The sequence below is a fragment of the Pteropus vampyrus genome, unplaced genomic scaffold (assembly GCF_000151845.1).
Source record: "Pteropus vampyrus isolate Shadow unplaced genomic scaffold, Pvam_2.0 Scaffold186, whole genome shotgun sequence".
Taxonomy (NCBI): domain Eukaryota; kingdom Metazoa; phylum Chordata; class Mammalia; order Chiroptera; family Pteropodidae; genus Pteropus; species Pteropus vampyrus.
Window position 1 is genome coordinate 428,579 of NW_011888967.1, and position 10,204 is coordinate 438,782.

General features: G+C 32.6%; 1 pseudogene; it reads right to left on the reverse strand.

Annotated features, from left to right (window-relative positions):
• Window positions 1–3,866: 3,866 nt before the first annotated feature.
• LOC105299498 lies at window positions 3,867–7,443 on the reverse strand (annotated as a pseudogene).
• Window positions 7,444–10,204: the final 2,761 nt, after the last annotated feature.

Sequence of the window (10,204 nt, forward strand, 5' to 3'; positions counted from 1 at the left end):
CAGTTCTGGTTAGAGTTCAGGCAATTTAGGTATAATATGGTGTTTCTTCCTTAACTCTTTTTAGAAATCCTTTTCCCATACTCTGTACTTTGTTTTATCAATTTATAAGAAAATCTTCTCACTTCCATATTATAGTAGCATACACTATTTGTATCTGCCTTTAGGCTAAAAGTGGTGAAACCAGGAAGCTTATTCAGTATTATTCTCTTCTACCAAGTGTTGACTCACATATCTGCCTGCTTTGCTCAGTCTCCATGCCCTTAGATAGTTGTTTCTTTTTACATATTCCCCCTAGTTTATATTTGTTGTCCGTGGAAGTATTGGCCCAATAAGAGCTAATCAACCATTATCAAAAAAGGAATCCAAGAACATTGACTTTACATTTTTTTTTCTTTTGTAATATAAGCATTTAAAGATATACATATCCCCGTAAAGGTTACTTTAGCTAAATCTCACACATTTTGATATGACAAGTTTTTATATTTATTCAGCTCAAAATATTTTTTAATATGTCCTATATCTTATTGACTTTTCTTTTTAAATGATTCAGAAGTATTTATCTCAAATTGTTGGAGATTTTCTAAATATCTTTATATTGTACATTTCTATTTAATCCCATTGTGGTCAAGTAACACTGTCTGATTTTAATCTTATTTAAATTTATTCTCAATGTTCTCTTAGTGAACATTCTGTGTTCACTTAAGTAGAATGCCATGTTTTGCTATTATTGAATATAATGTCCTAAAATGTCAATTTGGTTAATGATGTTGCTCAAGTCTTCAATATTCTTACTAATTTTTACTTAATATTTCTAAAAATTAATGAGAGGTTTATCAAAATCTCATAATTGTGAATTTATCTTTTCTTTAAATTCTGTCAGTATTTGTTTCATGAATTTTGAAAATCTCATAAAATGCATACATTTTACAACTATTATCTATTCTTGCTGAAATTTTCCTGTTTTCATTTTGAAATGTCTTTGATAATATTCTTGGTACTGAAGTACTTTTTTTGATACTAATATAACGATTTCAGGGTTTTTAAAAAATTATTGTTTACATGATATCTTTCTGTTTGTTAGATTTTAACTTACCTCTGCCTTCATATAGAGTATATAGTTGTATACAGAGTATATAGACAGAGTATAGTTGGGTTTTGTTTTTTATTTAATATGGCAGTCTCTGCCTTTTAATTGATGTTTAGATAATTCACATTTAATCTAATTATCAATAAGGTAGGATTTGTGTACCATGGTGTTTGTTTTTTATTTGCCCCATGTGTATTTTGTTCCTTTTTTCTCTTTCCCAGCTTCACTTGTGGTGATTTAGTTTAGTTTAGTTTAGTTTAGTTTAGTTTAGTTTAGTTTAGTTTAGTTTAGTTTAGTTTAGTTTAGTTTAGTTTTCTGTTTTATCTCTACTGTCGGCACTAGTGGAAGCTACAGGACTTACAAATTTTATCCTTTACTCATCAGTCTACCTTCAAATAATATTATTGCACTTAATGAAAAGTATAAGAATCTTGCCAGAATATATTTTTCTACTCCATTTATTGTGTACTGCTGTTGTAATTTTATTTCATGTTATATTCCTCAAGCGAATTGTTATTACTTTTGCTTTAAACAAACAGAATCTTTGAAAGAATTAAAAAATTGGAAGAGCATTTTATATTTATCCACACATTTACCAATTCCCTCTGTATTTATTCCTCTGTATAGACCTAAATGTCCATTTTGCATCATTTTTATTTTGTGTGAAAACTTCCTTAAACATTTCTTTAGTGCAGGTATGCAGAAGAGGAATTTGCTCAGCTTATGTTTGTCTGAAAACATCTGTATTTTTTTATTGGGTGAGGGGGAGAGCTAGCTTAATTGAAGTATAATTTATATGCTATAAAATTCACCAATTTTCACATGTAATTTGATGAGTTTTGACAAGTGTATTCAGCTGTGTAACCACTACCACAAGTGTGATATATCCAATTCCTAGCACCCCAAAAAGTTCCTCATGTCAGTTGCAGTCAGTCCCCTCCTCCCAACTAACTAGCCCCTGGCAACAATCTGCTTTATATCACTAATGTTATCTTTTCTAGAATTTTATATAAATGGAATTATACAGTATGTGGTCTTTTTTACCTGACTTCTTTTACTTAGCATAATGCTTTAAAATTCATTTATGATGTTATGTATATCAGTAGATCCTTCCTTTATTTTTTATTCCTTTCCTATTGAATAGTATTGTATGCATATGCCACAGTTTGTTCATTCATTAACTATTTGATGACCATTTGGGTTATTTCTAATTTGGAGCTATGAAAGTTCTTTGAAAATGCAGATACAAGATGTTGGATAGACGTAGTTTTTTTTGTTGTTGTTGTTTTTGTTTCATGGAATTACATAGTCATATGTTAAAGATTGCTTGGTAAATTTATCTATAACTTAAACTGTCAAAATGTTTTCCAATAGTGATGGCATTATTTTAAATTTTCATCAACAGTATTTGAGAGTTCCTATAGATCCACTGGTACTTATACACCAGTCTTTTAAACTTTAATCATTCTAGTGATTATGTAGTATTATCTCACTGTTTAAATTTGCATTTTCCTCATGATTAATGCTTTGAGCATATTTTTATATGCTTATTTATCATTTGTATATATTTATGTCTTTCAAATATCCTGGCCAATTTAAATTTGATTGTTTATCTTAATATCGTATTAGAAAGATTCTTTACATGTTCTAGATATTAGTCCTCATTGGATTTATGGCTTGCAAATACTTCCTCCCAGACTTTGGTTAGCCTTTTATTTTCTATTCAGTGTATTTTCACAACAATAATTTTTGAACTGAAAGAGTTAAACTTATCAGTATTTTTTTATACTTTGTGCATTTAATAGACTTTATTATTTAGAGTATCTTTAAGATCACAGCAAGTTTGAACAGAAAGTAAAGAGATTTACCATATATCCCCATCCCCTCCCCCATTAGCAACATTTGCCCATCAAAGTGGTACATGTGTTAGAATCAATGAACCTACATTAACACATCATTAATACTCAGAGTTCATCATTTATGCTACTATTCACTCTTGGTGTTGTATAGTCTATGGGTTTGGACTAATGCAGAAGAGGAATTCACTCATTTACCTACCATCATAGTATCATACAGAGTAGTTTCACTGCCTAAAAATCCTGTGTTCTGCCTATTCATTCCTCTCTCCCCCCAACCTCATATAGTTAAAATCTTACAATATATGGCTTCTTTCATTTGGTAATATGTATTTAAGTATTTTTTTCATGTGTCTTTTGATAGCTTATTGCTTTTTCATACTAAATAATATTTCATTATCTGGATGTACCACAGTTTATTTATCCATTTACCTACTGGAGAATATCTTAGTTACCATCAAGTTTGACAGTTACTAATAAAGCTGCTATACACATTTGTGTGCAAGTTTTTCTGTGGATATTATTTTAAAGTCCTTTAAGAAACTACCAAGTTCTATAAAGAACTTTCAACATTTGAGTCAGGTCTGTTAGAAACAAATTCCTTTAATTTCTGTTTGTCTAAAAAAGTCTTTATTTCACTTTCACTTTTGAAAGACAATTTTGTTGGGTACAGAATTATATGTTACTGATTTTTTTGCTCTCAATTCTTTAAATACAGGTATGCCTTGGAGATATTGTCACTTTGGTTCCAGATCACTGCAATAAAGGGAATATCGTAATAAAGTAAGTCACATGAATTTTTGTTTTCCTAGTGCATATAAACGTTATATTTGCACTGTATGGTAGTCTATTAAGTGTACAATAGCATTATATCTAAAAAATCTACATACCTTAATTTTAAAATATTTTATTGCTAAAAAATGCTAACAATAATCTGAGCCTTCAAGTCATAATCTTTTTGCTGGTGCAAGGTCTTGACTTGATTTTGATGGCTTCTGATTGAACAGGGTGGTGGTGATAAAGGTTGAGGTAACTGTGGCAATTTCTTAAAATAAGACAACAGTGAAGTTTGCCACTTTAATTGGCTCTTCCTTTCACAAAAGCTCTCTCTGTAGCATGTGACACTATTTTATAGTATTTCACCCACAGTAGAACATCTTTCAAAATTGGAGTTAATCCTCTCGAATTCTGCCATTGCTTTATTAACTAACTTTATATAATATTCTAAATCCTTTGTTGTCATTTTGACATTCTTCACATCATCTTCACCAGAAATAGATTCCATCTCAAGAAATCACTTTCTTTGCTCATCCATAAAAAGGAACTCCTCATTCATTACAGTTTTATCATGAGATTTCAGCCATTCAGTCACATCATCAGGCTCTTCTTCTAATTCTAGTTCTCTTGCTCTTTCTACCACAGTTACTTCCACAACTGAAGTTTTAAACCCCTCAAAGGCATCTGTTAGGGTTAAAATTAACTTCTCCCAAACTTCTATTAGTGTTGAACCACGGATCACAAATGTTCTTAATGGCATTCTTAATGGTGAATTCTTTCCAGAAAGTTTTCAATTTATTTTTCCTAGATTTACCAGAGGAGTCACTATGATGGCTACCACCTTACAAAATGTATTTCTAAAATAATAAGACTTAATGTCAAAATTACTCCTTGATCCATGGGTTGCAGAATGGATGTTGTGTTAGGAGGCATGAAAACAACATTATTCTTGTTGTACCTCTCAGTCAGAGCTTTTGAGTGACCAGATGCATTGTCAATGAGCAGTAATATTTTGAAAGGAATCTTTTTTTTCTGGGCAGAGGTCTCAACATTGGGCTTAAAATATTCAGTAAACCATATTGTAAACAGATGTTCTGTCATTCAGGATTTCTTATTCAATTTATAAAGCACAGGAAGAGAAGATTTAGCATAATTCTAAGGGCCCTAGGATTAAGAATGGTACATGAGTATTGGCTTCAAGTTAGTCACTAGCTGCATTAGCCCCTAACAAGAGAGTCAATTTGTCCCTTGAAACTTTGAAACCAGACACTGATTTCTCTCTACTTTAGTTAATGAAATTACTAGATGTTATCTTCTTCTAATATACAGTTGTTTTGTTGTTTAGCGTAGCCTCCTTTATTAATTATCTTAGCTAGATCTTGCTGCAGCTTCTATATCAGCAACTGCTGCTTCACCTTGGATTTTAATGTTATGTTAAAAGACTACTTTTTTTCTTAAACCTAATGAACCAAACTCTGCTAGGTTTAAGCTGTTCTTCTACAGCTTTCTTACTTCTCTCAGGCTTCATAGAATTGAAGAGAGTTAGAGACTTGCTCTGGATTAGGCTTTGGCTTAAGGGAATGTTGTGGCCAGTTTGATATTCTACCCATATCAGCAATAAACTTTCTTCATATCAGCAATAAGGCTGCTTTGCTCTGCTATCATTCATGAGTTCACTGGAGTAGCACTTTTAACTTCCCTCAAGGACTTTTCCTTCACATTCCCAACTTGGCTGATTATTTGGCGCAAGTGGCGTAGCTTTTGACATAACATCCTCATTAAGCCTAATCATTTCTAACTTTTGATTTAAAGCGAGATACATTCAACTCTTTCTTTCACTTGAACACTTACTTAGAGGCCATTGTAATGTTATTAGTTGGCCTAATTTCAATATAATTTTGTCTCAAGAAATAAGGAGGCCAGAGGAGAGGGAGAGATGGGGAAATGGCCAGTTAGTGGAGCAGTCAGAACATACTAACATTTATTAAGTTCACTGTCTCATATGAGCATGGTCTTTGGCACCCAAAACAATTACAATAATAGTAACATCAAAGACTGCTGATCACAAATCATCATAACAAATAAAATAAAAATGAAAAAGTTTGAAATATTTTGAGAATCACCGAAATGTGAAATAGACACAAAATGAGCAAATGCTGTTGGAAAATAATGCCGATAGACTTGCTCAATGCAGGGTTGCCACAAACCAAAATAAAAAATACAGTATTACAAATGAAGACTGCCTTCGATGGGTTCACTAGCTTTGACAATGCTGAAGAAAGAATCAGTGAGCTTGAACATAGTACATAGAAATTTCTCATATGGCAATGTAAAAAGGCAAGAAAAAAAACGGGAAAAAAGATGGAATGGGATGGGATGGGGTAGGTGGAGTGAACAGGATGGAGTGGATGGAGTAGAGTGGAACAGAACAGAACAGAACAGAACATCCAGTACCGTTCCTGGGGAGCGATATTAAAAGTTGTATGGAATTAGAGTATCAGAAAGAAAAGAGAGGATGGAATAGCTGAAATATGTGTAGAGATAATTGCAGGGATCTTTCCATACCAATCCACAGAACCAGAAAGTTTAGAAAATAACAGGAGAAATACTCAAAACTATGTCTATACACACCCTAGGGTCAAATTGCAGAAAACCAAAATTACAGCAGAAATAAGTAAATTAATTTAAATTAATAAATAAAAATAAATTAAAAATAAATAAGTAATAAGTTAAAAATGAAAGTTAGGGTGGAATGAAATCTTTATAATGCTGAAAGAAAAAGATTGCATCTGTGAATTCTATATCCACTGAGATTGTCCTTCAAAGATGAAAAAGAAATACTTTTTCAAACAAAGACTGGGAGAATCCCCAGCCAGCAGATTTGCCCTGCAAGTAGATTTTCAAGAAGAAGGAAAATTATATAGATCTGACATTTGAATTTACATAACAGAAAGGAGAACATCAGAGAAGGAATAAATGAAGGTAAAATAAATTATTTGTCTTATTCTTAATTGTTCTAAAAGACAACTATATGAGGCAATAATGGTAACATTTTAGATGTTCATACCATATGGTTAAGTGAAATAAATAACAGCAATGTCATAAGAGAAAGAAAGGAAGATTTAGGATACTACATTATAACGTATTTGCACTACATGTAAAGCAACATGTTGTTATTTGAAAATGTACTTGGATCATTTAAAGTGTATATTGTAAACACTAAGAAAACCACTAATTTTTTAAAAACATTTTAAATGATGCATCTAGAGAGGAAATAACATTAGATTGTGTAAAATATCTGAGTCCATGATGATATAAATATGTGATTAAATAAATAAATTGAGAAGGGAAAACGCCTCCTAATGAAATAATTTAAATTAACCAATGTAGGATGCATGAGGGAAATAGAAAACCACCATTTGAACTCCACAGTAATAATTACTATAGTCAAGATCCTTTGGTGAATGCTAAAATTGGTTGGCAAAATATAAGAAGAAATAGATTTTTACATAGCTCATCTCAGATTATCTTCCTTAAAATATGGTATTTACAAAGAGAAAATAGCAACTTCACAGTGAAGAAAACTGCAGACACCACCTTGTCATAGTGATCAAGAACAACATTACTAGTAATAAGATGTATTGGCATCATGTGCCCCCTGATGTGATGCACTAAGAAGGGCATGTCATCTGTGGCATTCTTCCTAAAAGTGTTCAAGTTCATTGCGAGAAAACATACTAACCCAAATTAAGATACATACTCCAAAATACCTGGCCAGTACTCTTCAAAAGTGTCGTAGTCATAAAATCAGGGAGAAAATGAGGAACTGTCACAGATTAGAGGAAACTAAGGAGTCACAGCAAGTAAATGCAAGGGAATTCTTGACTGGATTCTAAAACAAAATGAACATTATTGAAAAAACTGGCATTATTTGAGTAAAATCTGTAGTTCAATTAATATCATTTTCCAATGTTAATTTTTTTAGTTATGTAAGATGTTAAGATTTGAGGAAGCTTAGAGGAAGTTGTATGACATAGTGCATTATTTTTCAACTTTCCTGTAAGCCTAAATTTCAAAATATTTTTTAAAAGGTATGTAAAAAGTCCATCTCAGCTTCATTTCTATCATCTGTTCTCCCCTCATTTTTTGTTTATTAGCTCTATATTTATCTTCTTAGTGATTATACAAATGCAAAAAATGTGAATATATTCTCATTTATTTATTCTCTTTCTTATATGCCAGTAGCATCCCATCTATACAATTTGTCCTGCGCATCAATTTGTCCACTTAAAATATAACCTAGAAAATCTTTTTGTTGAGGTCTTCCTTATTCATTCTCACAATTGCATAGAATTCTACCATTTGAATACACCACAGTTTATTCAAGTAGTTCTCTATTCTTGGACTCCTAGGTATTTCTAATTCTTGGTGAATAAAAATATTCTGTAAACAACTTTGTACATTACATATATTATCTCATATGGGCAAGTGTTTCTGTGGGATAGATTTCTGGAATTAGGATTGCTGGGTCAAAGAGTAAATACAGCTTTAATTGTGGTAGATAGTTTCGTGTTCCCTTGGAGAATGGCAGGATTATTTTTGATTCCCACCAACAACATAATAGCGTACCTGTGTACCCACGGCCTCACTCTGGGGGTCCTAATGTTTTCGAAGTGTTTCATTAAATGTTACTTTACTATTTTTCTAATAGCATCATGATGTTATTCCTCCTACAACTCAGAAAACTGAGTTTTAAAGAGACTCTACTTTTTCTCATATAAATAACGAGTATCATTTAAAGATGAATCCATTTAAAGATCGGCTTTCCCCTACAGAATAAAGCAAACCAGGGCAGTGCTTCATGTAAGCAAACTGAGCAAATACTTACATTAGCTTGCTTGATAGAAACTAACTCATCTGATATCAAATAACTATTCTAATTTATTTATTTTCTTGTTCTTTCTATTGATTTATCAATTTTGTATTTACGTAGTCACTCCAACCTGAATGTGTATACTTAGAGTACATGTCATCACAAAATTTAAAATCCACAACTCAAAACAGGCAATATTAAACTCCAGTAGCAGAAGTCTAGATAGTGGTTATCCTTGGTGGAGTAATAACTCACAGAGTGGACAAGGGAGCTTCTGGGATACTGGTAGTGTTCTGCTTCTTCAGCTGCGTGTTGGTTATGGGTTTTATCTATGGATAGTGTACTTTTTCTATACTTATCTTATAATTAAATTAAATTTTCTTAAAATTATTTATGTCTTAAGCCCCTACTAGATAGTTTAATTGAAAACCAGTCTGTATCCATGTTCTCTACCTTCGTAAAGAATAAGAGGGTGTTCTCACTCTTTCTTCTCTTTAGCCAATCTTTGGAACAATATAAAATTTACTCTACTTACCCAGATGTGCAAGAAATATCATTTTTTATATTAAGACAAGTAATGAAATTCAACTCAGTTGATTCTAGGATGGCACAAGAATACAGAATACCAATTTGATGCAGGAAAGGGATGTCAAGGTCTATGAGCTTACATTCATCTTGATAACTGCAGACATGCTCAGGGTTCAGCCTTACATAGCTCTTTGAAAATAGGCTCCCAACTTGAATTTATGTAAAGAACGCTTTGCCCAAACTGAGAACATCAGTTCCAACTTCACCAAGTGCACCGTGATGTAGTCAGATTTCTCTGAGTTCAGAAGTTTTCTGTGTGTGTTGCTGTGTATTATATTAGTCAGGGATCTCCAGAGAAACAGAACTAATGGAGGGAAGGAGAGAGGGAGAGAAGGAGGGAGGGGGAGAGAGAGAGAAAGAGAGAGAGAGAAAGAGAAAGAGAAGAAAGGTGTTTATTATAAGAATTTGCTCCCAATAGTGGAGGCTGCGATGTCCCATGACTTGCTGTCTGCAAGATGGGGAACCAGGAAATCCAGTGATTTAGTTCAGTCCAAGCCCAATGCCTGAGAACTAGTAGGTATGAAGACCAGGAGTTTTAATGTCTAAGGGCAGAAGAAGATGGATGTCCCACCTCCAACAAAGAGAGCAAATTTGTCTTTCCTTTGCCTTTTTATTCTATTCAAGCCTTCAGGAGATTAGGTAAGGCCCAGTCAAGATGACACATAAAACTAACCATCACACCAAGGATAGCAGTCTGGGTCCTTTATTTTTTCATGACTGGGGACCTCTTCCTCCTTTCCAGTCTTGGAGTTTCAAATACTGCACAAGACCCCTGAAAAGGCATGAACTTAGCCATTTTTCTGGTTCTTAAACTATCAAGATAGAGAATATTTCATTTATCAGAAAACCTCTAAAATATTGTCCTATCTGTGATTGAAAAGAATACTTTGATAAGCTACCTTTTTCAGAAAAGGTGGAGAGTGATCATTAAAACCTCAAAGCCAACATATAATAACAGGAAACTACCTTCAAAGAATAGATTTAATTACCTATAGGGAATATGTTTTATTAGGAGCCAAAGTA